Source organism: Myxine glutinosa, chromosome 1 (genome assembly GCF_964187855.1).
Source record: "Myxine glutinosa chromosome 1, kmMyxGlut1.1, whole genome shotgun sequence".
NCBI classification, from domain to species: Eukaryota; Metazoa; Chordata; class Myxini; order Myxiniformes; family Myxinidae; genus Myxine; species Myxine glutinosa.
In genome coordinates, this window is record NC_136261.1 from 232,920,632 (window position 1) to 232,934,190 (window position 13,559).

Sequence of the window (13,559 nt, forward strand, 5' to 3'; positions counted from 1 at the left end):
ACACTGTACAAATGGGATTCTTGGAAAATATCATTGGAGGTACATCCTGATATTTCAAGCCCACATGGAATGGGTGGTCTGTTGCTGTTGGAAACATAACTGTCGATTGGATGGACTTTCAACTTGGACCCATGGTCATACAGACTTGGCATTTAATATGGAATATATATTTTTTCTTGACTTGGGTTTACTTTATTAACTCAGTATATCAATCTGGTGAGTTTCTTTTACACTTTGGTGATTTATTTGTTAAAAGAACCATGTCACTGATTGTCTGTCGCAGCAAGAAGTCAACAACAGGATTATATCACAGGTGGCGTGGCAAAATGTACGGACAGGTGCATTTGATGATTGGCTTCACAGTCGGGTACACAAGGGTTGTTGCATTCTGTATTAGTGTAAAACAACTGCTGCACGTCTCCAAAAGTTATTGCCGCTTCCTCTGGAGATGGTCCGTCAACTCGACAATGCTGTTTGTCATGGACTGGTGGCTTTACCAAATTACGGCATGAAACAGCGTGCTATTGCTCGGCAGTATGGCATCACTCAAGGTCAGGTGTCAAGGATCCTGAAACGAAATGCTGAGGGGTGTCCCTACTCCAATACCGAGGACAGGAAGTCCCCGCAGAACCACAAGGAGGGATGCTCGCCAGCTGCACCGGTTAGTCCGCAATGGCCGTACCAAGTCAGCTAATCGGCTTAGGGCTGAGGGGCAGCAACTGACAAATGTGCCTGTATCCAGAAGGCTAATCAACCAACGACTGGTTCAAGCAGGCTATCGTGCCAGGCATCCCCTGAGAAAGCCACGCCTGACCAGACAACACCACCAGCGCCGATTGCAGTGGGCCAGAGAGCACCGTCAATGGCAGCCAGGACACTGGAATCACGTAATCTTCAGTGAGGAGTCTAGATTTCTGGTCTATCGTCAAGATGGCCGCATCCGAGTGCACAGACAAGTGCATGAAGCCTACAACAAAGATTGTGTAGTGCCAAGAGTCCAAGCTGGAGGTGGTGGGGTGACCGTTTGGGCTGCTTTTCATGCAGGGGGCAAAACTGACCTGGTTGTTCTGAATGGAAACCTGCACCAGTTCAAGTACAGGGCCATTCTGGAAGAAACATTGCTTCCATTTGCTCGTGCAGCCTTTCGAGGAAACTTTGTCTTCCAAGATGACAATGCACGGCCTCATCGTGCTCGCATGATCCAACACTTTCTTGCTGACTGTGGTGCAGAGCATATGGAGTGGCCTGCCATGTCCCCGGATATGAATCCGATAGAGAACTTGTGGGCAGAATTAACGCGTCAAATCGACCACTTGGACCAGCAGCCGACCTCTGTGCGTGAATTGCAGCAGGCTATTGTCACTGCATGGCAAGCGATTCCTGTCCAAACCTTGGCAAATCTCGTGAACAGCATGCCTCAACGTGTGCGTGCTCTCCTGAATGCTCGTGGGGGTTAAACGAAGTACTGAACTGTAATTTTACTGTCCGTAATCCCAGTCGTAATTTAACTTTTGTTTTTGTTAAAAAAATTTTTGGCTAATGCGCAAAATAAAGAGATACTTCTGTAAAACGTACAGAATTTTAACATAGTACTGTCCATGAATTGAGTTCGATATCAGTTTACATCACTTTCAAGGATCAATTTATTTGTTTCGAAATGTCAAATGTGGTTTTTGTTTCTTTTAAAGGTCACATTAACAAAATCTAGAATAATTTCAACATAATTCCAATGAACTTTTGGTTCTAAGACATCTTGCAAAGTAAGTTCACCCCCACAAAAAAAATATTCCATATTAAATGCCAAGTCTGTAGATGAACGAATTGCATGTGGGTACAAAGGTTGCTGCAGTCATGGTAGATGGTCCTGTAAGCGGATTAACACTTACACAGATGCTTGCAAATGCAGTGATACTTAAATAAATAAATATTTTGAGGATCTGAGTGACAGTGACAGTGGTGATGAGAGATAAGAAATCTCACAAGTTTGTATGTACTTGTGGTATATTGCAAACTTCCATTTGTCAAATTAAGGCAATTACTTGGCAACATTTAACTTAACATATTCGTTTAAGTTAATCTAACAATTTTAATTATTTAATTAAGAGGGTTAATTGTGTTGTACTCTAAGTTTTACTCAGAGCCAAAGCGCTGAGCTACTTATACCGTCCATCGCGAAATGGTGGTGCAACATCGGGCGGCAGATGTTGCATTTGCTTTAAAAGATGGCAAAATATAGCTTTTATATTTGTATTTATACTTATATTTATTTGTTATTATTACTTATTTTATTGCTATTATTTATTACTCTTATTATTATTACCATATTTTTATTATTACTACTATTATTTATTTATATTATTTATTCATATTTGTATTGTATCCCCCCGTCGGTGTTTTGTCGGTTTGGGTTATTTCCTTCGCTGTATTGCTTGTTTCTTTTATTTTGTTTTCTCCCCCTCACCTCACCTCCCTAGACAAATAATTCTATATAGATTCTTTCTCTCCTCCCGGACACGTGCTTGTTCGCTCTCCTCCTCGTCTCGGCTTGTGCCCCGCCCCCTGTATCTCGTTTTCTTCCGCCTCTGCTCCTTCTTTCTCAAATCCACGTTCTCGCTTGGAGACTTTTCCCGGATTGTTTTTTTTTCATCGTTCTGTTTGGATATTGTTGGAATATGTTTAAACCGCAGCCGTGATGCTGACGCCCCCCCCCCCCCCCCAGAATTTACATGTTTTAAACGTTTCCCAGTGTGTACCCTGGTCAGAATAGGTACACCGTATCCCTGCGTGTCGTAAGAGACGACTAAGAGGGTTGGCGTCAGGAAGGGCATCCGGCCATAAAAACATTGCCTCAAAAAGAGAACCATGACAATCACAAGTACATATGGGCAGGGTGCAGCCCGAAGTGGAGATCGGTTTCTGAGGTTTGGGACATGGAATGTGGGGACAATGACAGGGAGATCAGGAGAAGTGGTGGAAGTATTGGTCAGAAGAAGAGTGGACATATGTTGTGTGCAAGAGACGAGATGGAAGGGAAGTGGTGTGAGAATGGTGAAGGGTAGGCAGGGACAGAAATACAAGTTTGTGTGGCAAGGGTGCCCGGAGGGCATGAATGGTGTTGGTGTCCTGTTTTCTGAGGAGTTTGTAGACAGTGTGGTGAGTGTGACGAGAGTGAGTGATAGGTTGATGATGGTGAAAATGATGATTGGAAAGCTCTTGGTGAACGTCATCTCGGGATATGCTCCGCAGGTTGGTCGAAGCGATGAAGAGAAGGACAAGTTCTGGTGTGCGATAGAGAAGCTGATGGAAAACGTGAAAGATGAGGAAGTTGTTGTGGTGGGAGGAGACCTGAATGGACATGTGGGAAGGAGTATGGATGGTTTTGAGGGAGTTCATGGGGGTTACGGATATGGTGTGAGAAATGGAGAAGGTGAAAGGATTTTGGAGTTTGCTGATGGAGCTGATTTGTTGATTTGTAATACTCAGTTCCAGAAAGAGGACAATAATCTTGTTACATACACGTCAGGTGGGTCGACGACAACCGTTGACTACCTGATGGTGCGTCGGCGAGATAGGGGGCACCTCCGGGACACAAAGGTGATCCCGGGGGAGGAGGCTGTTTCACAGCACCACTTGGTTGTCTGCGACATAAGGGTGAAAGGTGCGAGGAGAGCTCGGCGGGTGAAGTACCAACCGAGAATGAAGGTGTGGAGGTTGAAAGAGGTGACAGTAAGGGAGGCATTAAAAGAGAGGCTGAGTAGGGTAGAGGATGATGTGGTTGAGCTTGAAAGTGGTTGGATGTCAATGAAAGCTAGTCTGTTGGGAGCCGTTGGTGAGGTATGTGGATGGACAAAAGGACCACCGAGGCACTCGGAAACATGGTGGTGGGATGTTGAGGTTGGAAAGAGGATTGACGAGAAGAGGAAGAAGTTCAAAGAGTGGCAGAAGGCGAAGGGTACGGGAGCAGAAACAGCAGAGCATGAAAGTTATAAGGCAGCCAGGAAGGCTGCAAAGAAAGAGGTAGCAAAGGCGCAGGAGGCATGTAGGAAAATGTTCGGAGAACGCTTGGATTCGGAAGAGGGTCAGAAAGCAGTATTCAGGATTGCAAAGCAGATAGCGAAAGAGAGGTGTGATGTGATGGGGGTGAGTTGCTTGAAGGATGAAGTGGGACAAATCGTTGTCGACCCAGATGGAATTAAAGGAAGATGGAAAAGATATATGGAAATGCTGTTGAATACAGAGAATGAATGGGATGGCAACATAGAGAGTAACCCAGTTTTAGGACCGGCAGAGAAGATAACTGAGAAGGAAGTTGAGGAAGGGTTAAAAGCAATGAAGAGTGGAAAAGCGGGAGGGCCGACGGGAGTTGTGGGAGATATGTTGAAGGCAGCAGGAAGTTGGGGTGTGAAGAGAATGACAGAGATCTGTAATCTGGTGGTGAAAGAAGGCCGCATTCCAGTGGATTGGGAACTGAGTACCCTCGTCCCTCTATACAAGGGGAAAGGTGACCCTCTGGAGTGTGGCTCGTGCCGAGCGATAAAGTTATTGGAGCATGGAATGAAGGTATTGGAAAGGGTGTTGGAGAGGAGGATTAGGAAGAAAGTGAAGATCGACGAAATGCAGTTTGGATTTATGCCAGGAAGAGGAACGACAGATGCACTTTTCATTGTGAGGCAGTTGCAGGAGAAGTACATGGATAAGAGGAAGAAGTTGTTTTTTGGGTTTGTTGATCTGGAGAAAGCATTCGATAGGGTTCCACGCAAAGTATTGACATGGGCATTGAGGAAGTTAGGAGTGGAGGAATGGTTGATCAGAGTAGTGATGGCAATGTACAAAAGAGCACGCACAGCTGTAAGGACGAAGGACGGGAACAGTGGTGAGTTTGAGGTGAAGGTGGGAGTGCATCAGGGGTCGGTACTAAGTCCACTACTGTTTGTAGCTGTGATGGAGGTGCTGGCTCAGACCGTAAAGGAGGGTTTACCGTGGGAGTTGTTGTATGCAGATGATCTGGTGTTGATTGCGGAAAGTATGGATGGACTGAAGGAAAAGATGAACAAGTGGAAGGAATGTATGGAGACAAAAGGTCTGAAGGTGAATATCGGAAAGACACAGGTGATGGCAAGTGGTAAAGCATGTGGTGAGGTGGAAAGAACTGGGAAGTGGCCGTGTGCTGTGTGCAGGAAGGGTGTCGGAGTGAACTCCATTCAATGTACAATGTGTGCTGAGTGGGTTCATCAAAAATGTAGTGGTCTGAGAGGGTCATTAACCAGTGTGGCAGCTACATTCAAATGTAAGGTGTGCACAGAGGGAGCTGCAGATGAAGGAAATGTTGAGTTGGATCTTGGAGACGGCATGAAGCTGGAAGGTGTGAAAACATTTTGCTACCTCGGAGACATGCTGAATGGAGAAGGTGGATCTGACTCGGCAACGGTTGCTAGAGTGAGATGTGCATGGAAGAAGTTTCGGGAACTGAGTGGCGTGCTGATGAGGAGGAGAGTGTCGCTGAAGCTGAAGGGAAAGGTGTATGCTGCATGTGTGAGAAGTGTTATGATTTATGGGAGCGAGACATGGGTAATGAACGTAGAGCAGCAACGAAGGCTGGAAAGGGTGGAAATGCGAATGGTTCGATGGATGTGCGGAGTATCGTTGAGAGAGAGGAAGACAAATGATGAATTGCGAAAGATGATGGGAATATTGCCTGTGATTGATGCTGTGAAGAGGAACAGGTTGAGATGGTTTGGTCATGTATTGAGGAAGGATGAAAGTGACTGGTTGAGAAGAGTGATGGAAGTTAATGTAGAAGGAAGTAGAGGACGGGGAAGACCGAGAAAGACTTGGCTAAAGATGGTGGAAGAAGAAATGCGGGCAAGGGGGTTAACAGGGAGAGATGCAGAAAATAGGGCAAAATGGAGAAGATTGTCATGGGGACCGCAAGGCTAACCCCCGCTCTAGCAGGGAACATGGCCTTAAAATGCATGTTGTATTCATATTTGTATTGTATTTAATTTATATTTTATATTGTGTGTTCTTCCATGAAGGTCTCGATTAAATCTACTTTAATCCAGATGTTTCATGTTGATTTTAATGATTACTGGAAGGGACAATAAAGTGACTGACTATATTGCATCAATAAATGTGAAATGAAGATGCAAACTAATCAAAAAGCAGCTTTTCAAACACTGCGTGGGAAGCGGCCGTCGTAAACGGGAGACAGACGAACACACGGACAGATACCACAGTTCGCAATATGTAATCGATATAAAATGTCATTAATATATTGGACATTAATATGGACGTAGCTATGACCTTCACATTTTTCAATGTAATGTCACCAAGATCCAGCAATCAATAATCAACATAATATAAACTTTTGAATTATGATTGTAAATAATTAGCTTTTCGAATGACGATTGTTGTGTATATAGACATTGAATATGGTAGGAAATTCACATTTAGATAATTAAATTGATATATGTGGGAAAATTACATGCCCAGCACAGGAATCAAACCCAGGTCCTCTGGTGAACTGTACCACTGCTCTGCCATCTGAGCTATCTGGGCAACCCTGACTCAGCATGCAATTTTCCTACACATATGGTTGCCACTCTCTTTCCGTGAATGCTTCCGGGACACTCGCTTGCAACCATAGGAGCACCAACGGCCTGCTCACGATCAGTATCGCCTGATTATGTTCATTTTTTTTTTTTTTTTTTTTTTTGTATACAAGATCGAGGCTCGTGAAAGAGCGAACATTAATCACACAGAAAGACAAACAGACACATAAAACAAATAACATCGGGAGCGCTAGACAAGATGGGGAGAGAGGGGGAAGGACACAAACACAACATTTGAGAGCAGGGACCGAGAGACATGGAGACATCGAGAGATCTGTGGGAGGGAGAGGGCTTTGGGGGGGAGGCATGTGAAGGGGGGGAGGCATGTGAAGGGGGGGAGGCATGTGAAAGGGGGGGGGGTGGGAGAGGTATAAACATATGGACACTGCCAGGATTTCCAGGAAATAAGTTGGAATTTCAAACAAGGTGGATCTGGGGTGAATTAGTGGGTGATTAATGTAATTTGTAATTAATGCAAAATTCAGCAAAGGACTTCTGCGACTCACAGGGACTGACACAATCTGTCAATTTCCTGACCCGGATCTCAGTCAACGGAGCATCTTCTCTTCTGGACTTGGTTATGACAAACTTCCCTGAAAATGTCTGCGAGAATGTCGCTTTGCGAGATTAATTCATTAATGTAATTTAGATCATTCATCTACTATATAAGAGAGCCAGCCGTTGGTCTGTCTGTGAGTGTGTGTGTGTGTGTGTGTGTGTGTGTGTGTGTGTGTGTGTGTGTGTTGCCATTTTTCTCAGAGATGGCTGAACGGATCTTCGTCATACTTTCAGAGGTTCATAAATGAGTGCCTGGGAGTGTTTTAGGCAAAAAAAGTTCGTATTTTTGGATTTAAAAAAAAATCACTCTATAGTGCCTATGCCTTTTTGATTAATGACAGTTATATACAAGTACACATTTGCATAAATAAATACAAAACAATTACCAGACATTTGAACACAAATAATTATCAAACTATTCTGGAAGCGGTCGAAGTTGGTGGTAAGTCACCTTCTTCTTCCTGAACGTCATCATACTTAACTCGGAAACGTGATGAACGGTACACTCACCAGAATATATTCAACGAAAAGGGAAAATGATGATTTGACATTTGTCATGGATTCTGATTTGGATGTAATTGCTTTTCCATTATATTTGCCCTCATTTCAAATATGTTAATGTTTCTTTTTCACTTTTTCACTTTCACTTTCACTTTTATAGTTTCACTTTTTCACAACTTTCTTTTTCACTCCAGCTATAAACGCGTTTATACTTTACTCGGGGTACAAATACAAATACAACCTTGTCTGGGGGGTAACATAGGCTATGTGGCCCCGGCCTAATACAGGGTTCTGGGGGGCCGGGGGAGGGGCGTATATTTTCTATGTAAATGTGTACCATGGTGGCAGAGGGAATTACAGTTTCTTTTTTTACCTGGGCAACACTGAGGTTAAATCACTCTTTGCTCTTTGCATGGGAAAATTTTCCTCCTTCCTTTCCCATCCTCCCCCAAAATGGAGGGGCCTGTGAAAGCCACCCTCCTCCTCCCCCCACCCCCCCCAAAAGATGTATATGTCGTATATCTTTCGCATCCCTCTCCCCTTACCTCCCCCTCCCCTCCCCCATCCACTCCCTTCCTCACGCCTCCCTCTCCTGCCTTCCCCCCCCACCCCCCTCACCCTCCGGCAACGCCGGCTACTCCTGCTAGTATGCTATAATTTGAACTCGTCAGCTCATGTGCAGCTATCAATTTGCATAACAGCAAAGGATGTTCAGTGTCTGAGTTATGTATTTTTCTTTGGATTTAATTTGATATGGGTATTTCTGCAATGAAATTTTATTAAAATAATGATTATCATTGTCTTTTAAGGGATGTGAAAGTGAATAGTATGTTTATTTAAGCAACTTTTAAGTTGCAGTCACGTTTATGATAAGAGATTCACTGGGTTCATGTATAAATGACTTCCAAAAGTATAGTTACACTTGGAGGAACGGGAACACTTTTGATATGAATCCCTGAAAGGCATCCTAACATTTTGGTACAATCAAACCTTTTGCCAAGCCTTGGAAGGTGACAACCTCTTTTCTGAGGACCCTATTCAGATTTGGCTCCTGCACGACATTTATCTCAGCAAAATTACATTTGAATGTTGTCAGAGTACCGTTTCACTAACTTCTGTTGTTCTGTCAATTTTCGTCCTTCGGTGGGAAGAGCTTTAAATCATCGATGTACAGTTGATGTGTTACCTTTCCTGTCCCTTTGGATATTCTTCTATTAAATGTTAGTGTGTATCTGTGTGCGTCGTTGATAACAATCTCAATATGCAGGTTTCAGAATATAGAACGGAGCACTCCCAGGTCTCAAAGTATCCATCTTCGTGTGTGTGTGTGTGTGTGTGTGTGTGTGTGTGTGTGTGTGTGTGTGTGTGTGTGTGTGTGTCGTTGGTTATTATCTCCATTTCAGGAGGTGGAACAGAGTGGGATGCATTGATTTTTGTATAACATTTTGTGGATGGTGATGAGTTTTCTTGTTTTGATGTCTAACTTGTTCTGATTGGGGCCCATTTATTATTCTACAGCTATATTGGAACACTGGTACTGCAAGCTGGTTTATGGCTTTGATTTTGTTTTTTTGGGAGAGGTATGTTTTCAGGATCAGCTTTGTTCTACATAGGTATTCTTTGGCAATTGTTTTATGCATTTGATGGTGACATATTTGTTGGCCCTCTTCTACTCCGAGGTATTTGTATGATGCTTTGTTTTCTAACTGCTGTATTGTTGTTTCAAGGTCAATCTTTATGTTGTCTGCTTTTGTTGGTTTACCTTGTACAAATGTGCACTTGGCACTTCTTGTCTAATTCAAATTCCATTTGAATGTCTTTGGAAACCGTTTTACTAGTTTTAGTTGTTCTGTCAAATTTTTTTCGTTTGGCGAGAAGAGCTTTAAATCATCCATGTATAGTAGATGTGTCACTTTTACTATTTCTTTGGATGCTCGTCTATTGGTTGTTAGGGTGTATCCATGTGCTTGTTCATTATGACGTTACTTAGTGGGTCCAGAGCCAGACAAAACAGAAATGGGAAACTGTCTCCCAGGAAGATTCCACGCCGTATCTTCACATCTGGTATTTCAATATCTCCTTCTGAATGCTGGCATATCAATGTGGTATTCCAGAGCTCCTTTGCTTTCTCAATCAGTTTGACCATTTGGGGATTGAATTTGTATATTTGCATGCATTTTATCATCCATGAATGTGGGACACTGTCGAAAGTTTTTATTGTCTATCCAGGCGGTAGACAATTTAGTCCTTCGCATTTTGCAATTTTCAAGTATGGCCTTGTTCAGTATTAGGAGGTCAATTGTTCCATAACAACCTCTCTTGCATCCATTTTGTTCTGCCTCTAAACCTCCTTGCTGTGTTAGATGATGGTACATCATTTCTGTGATGAATCCTGTCAGCAGTTTGCATGTGGTTGGTAGGCATGTTATCGGTCGGTATTTGTGGGGAAGTTGGGTTTCCTCTGATTTTGGGAGAAGGGTGTTCCATTCTACGAGCCACTCATCCACTGCCTTTTCCTCTTGGATCAGTTCGTTAAATGTCCTGGAGTAATTGATTGTGAAGATCATCAACTTGTTTTAGCCAGAAATTTGGAATTCCATCTGGGCTTGGGCTTTTGAAGTTTGGCATTTTAAAAGTTGTTTTCTGATTTTCTCTTCATCAATAATCACTGGGGGCATTTACTTGAGATGTTGTTTCTTCTCTTCCAAGTTTGGGATCCATTCCGCCTCCATGTTATGTTCTTTTCGACCTTCAAAAATTCCTTTCCAGAATTTTTCGAGTTTTTCTTTTTCAGGGGGAGTTGATACATTCTGCTTTTGTTTCCCCAATCCATGGTAAAATCTATTTGGGTTACTTTCAAACATGTGCTTTTGTTTTCTCCTGTTGTTTCCTTCCTCATAGCTTTTTTAATCCTCCTTGCTATCATTTCTATTTTGAGTTTGTTTTCAGCACCCAAGCACTTGAGGTCTTTGTCTTCGATTTTGTGTTTGTTTTTTTATTCTTTGGATTCTCTTTTTTAGTTTTGGGTGTCTGTTTCCTTTCCTGAACTGTTGTATTTGTCCTACTTCCTTCCGCAGTTGCTCTCTTTGTGTCTCTAATCTCTGTCTCCAAGGTGGAATTTGGTTTCTATTTGTGGGGCCTGGTTTTTTCTTCTTCTGGTGTTGTTTGCCCGTTACTCTTTCTTGAATAAATAATGCCGCTGCGAAACAGAGATTCATTTCCTTCAAGGTGGATGATTTTGAAATTTATAATTGAATGGTTGGTTTGCCTCACTAAGATTCATTATTACTATTATTATTATTTTGTCTGTTTATTGTTCTCTATGTGATGGAGTTTTGGTCTCCCTCTGAGCTTTATCAATTTTATTATGCTGTCTATTTTGTTGGCTAACTCTTCTTCCAGCCTATGCTGCTTTTCATCATCTTCACCCTCATTTTCTCCTTCCATTTGCTGCTCTTCCTTGTCTTTCTGCCCATCAATATATGCTTTTTCCACTCTTTTCCCGTGTGTGTGTGTGTGTGTGTGTGTGTGTGTGTGTGTGTGTGTGTGTGTGTGTGTGTGTGTTATAGGCTTTTATAGTATTTTTACAGTATTCGTCCTATCTTTATCCATTCAACCATGTAATTTTTGTGTATTTCGTCTGTTCTTCTGACAATCAATTTGAGAGCAGATATTGATTTTAATGACTTGAGTGAAGTTGAGGCCAAAATCGCTTACATTTGCATTTGTATCATACACATGTCTGTGTTGTGTGTATAGTTCAAGCTCAATGTACGCTCAAGCTTAATTCACATTGATCAGAATCTCCAAAAAACTTGTCATCACAACAACTCAAAGTAAACTCTACATGAACAGCTAATATGAAGTGTTGTAGTAGCTAATCCATCACATTTACCAATCAATTCTAATTGATGACTCATTGTCAGGTGTTGTTCATCATTAACATCAGGTGTTCCTCTCTACACATCCATAAAAGTAAAAGCCCAAATTTCCTCCTGGAGAATATAGATCTATTAGGATTAACTCTTTGTTTTGAACAATTCAGTGAAAGATCGCCATATAATTGTGTTTCTGCATAAAGAAGGAAAACATGGAGTGAAATAGATCACATCATTGGATTTTCAAGGTGTGGTATCTGAGGCACAATCAACAAGTAATGAAACATCATCTGGGATTGACAAACCCAGGACTGGTAGACCCAAAACAACTGTCGAACAAGAATGAGCAATATGTGAAGATAATATCCTTAAGAAATAGAAAGTAGACAATAATTGAATTGACAAGAGAACTGGCAGAATGATCAGGCGTCGTCCACCCATCAACAATGCAAAGGTCACTTTTGAAATCGAGACTTATAAAAGATGTGTTTCAGTGTTTAAGGAGTACAAGACTAAAAGATTTCAAGTTTTGAGTGCATATCCTCAAATGGTGTTGGAAGATTGTGTCAAATTGATGGTATTTTGACCGTAGGAAGGTAAAAAAAAAAGTTTAATCCACCATGCTATCCCCAAGTGGTGTAAGACTTATTTGTCCAAGCTTCATTTTACAGGAAGATAATGATCCAAAACACCAGCTGGAATAATTAAAACTTACTTGCAAAAGAAAGAGGAAACTGGACTTCTTAAACACATGGAATGGCCCTCAAAGCCCTGATCTCAATATCATTGCAGCCATATGGGACTAATTGGACAAAGAAAAAGTAAAAACGAATCCTAGCAACTTTGATAATCTTTGGAACATTTTGGAAGAAGTTTGGAATACCATTCCACAAGAGTTTACAGCAAAAATTATTTGAAAGTGTTTCAATGAAAATTCCTAGAAGCATTTCAATGATTTTAAAGGAAAAGTGTTCCACGGCTGTCGGCTTGTTATCTTCCGGGGCAACCCCAATAAAAAGTTTCGTCTCCAAAGCTTTGCAGCCGACCTCGCCAACACAGCCTGTGGTGCGCCAGCCAAAGAGTCTATGCTATTTCTTCCTAAAGCGAAATGTACTTTCCAGTTGTGCCTTTGTGCCCAAGACCTCACCTGGCCTCGTTGAAAAACAGGAGGAAAATTATACAACAAACTTACTCTGTACTGTGTTAAAGTTAACACTCACTGCCTCCTATGTTTGCATGTTTTACAGGATGGAATATCTCGAGACAAATAGCTAATACAGGGGGAAATATACGCTACGCAATCACATGATCCATACTAATCTTAACACGGTCTAACTGTGAATGTCCACCCCTTCCATATAAAACAAACACACACACACACACACACACACACACACACACACACACACACACACACACACACACACACACACACACACACACATATATATATATATATATATATATATATATATATCTACAACACACATGAAATTTATTTAATTTCAAGTTCTGAGTGCATATCCTCAAATGGTGTTGGAAAATACAAGGGCTGGCTGACAGGAACGGACTGAAACTGAAACTGTTCATTGTACAACATATATTTATATATATATATATATATATATATATATATATATATATATATATATATATATATATATATATATATATATATATATATATATATATATATATATACCATATAAAACACAATGTCAGTTTGTGTGTTTGTGCAGATGTTCGTTCCCCTTCATAAAGGTAGGTTTTAAAGGCCAATCTTTTAACACAAATGTGTGTTCACTACGGTCTATTTCTGAGGATAAAACAAACCCAAAAAACCTTTTCCCATAAAAGAGTAATTATGTCTCTTCTATTGGAATTGTAGATGGTGGTTTGCAAACTGAGCCTCAAGGGCAGTGTACAGAAGCGTTTTTTAATAACAACAAGTACAAGGTGCAGGGAGGTGAAATTCACTGCACGTGATGTGCAATGCAGCAGAGTAAAACTA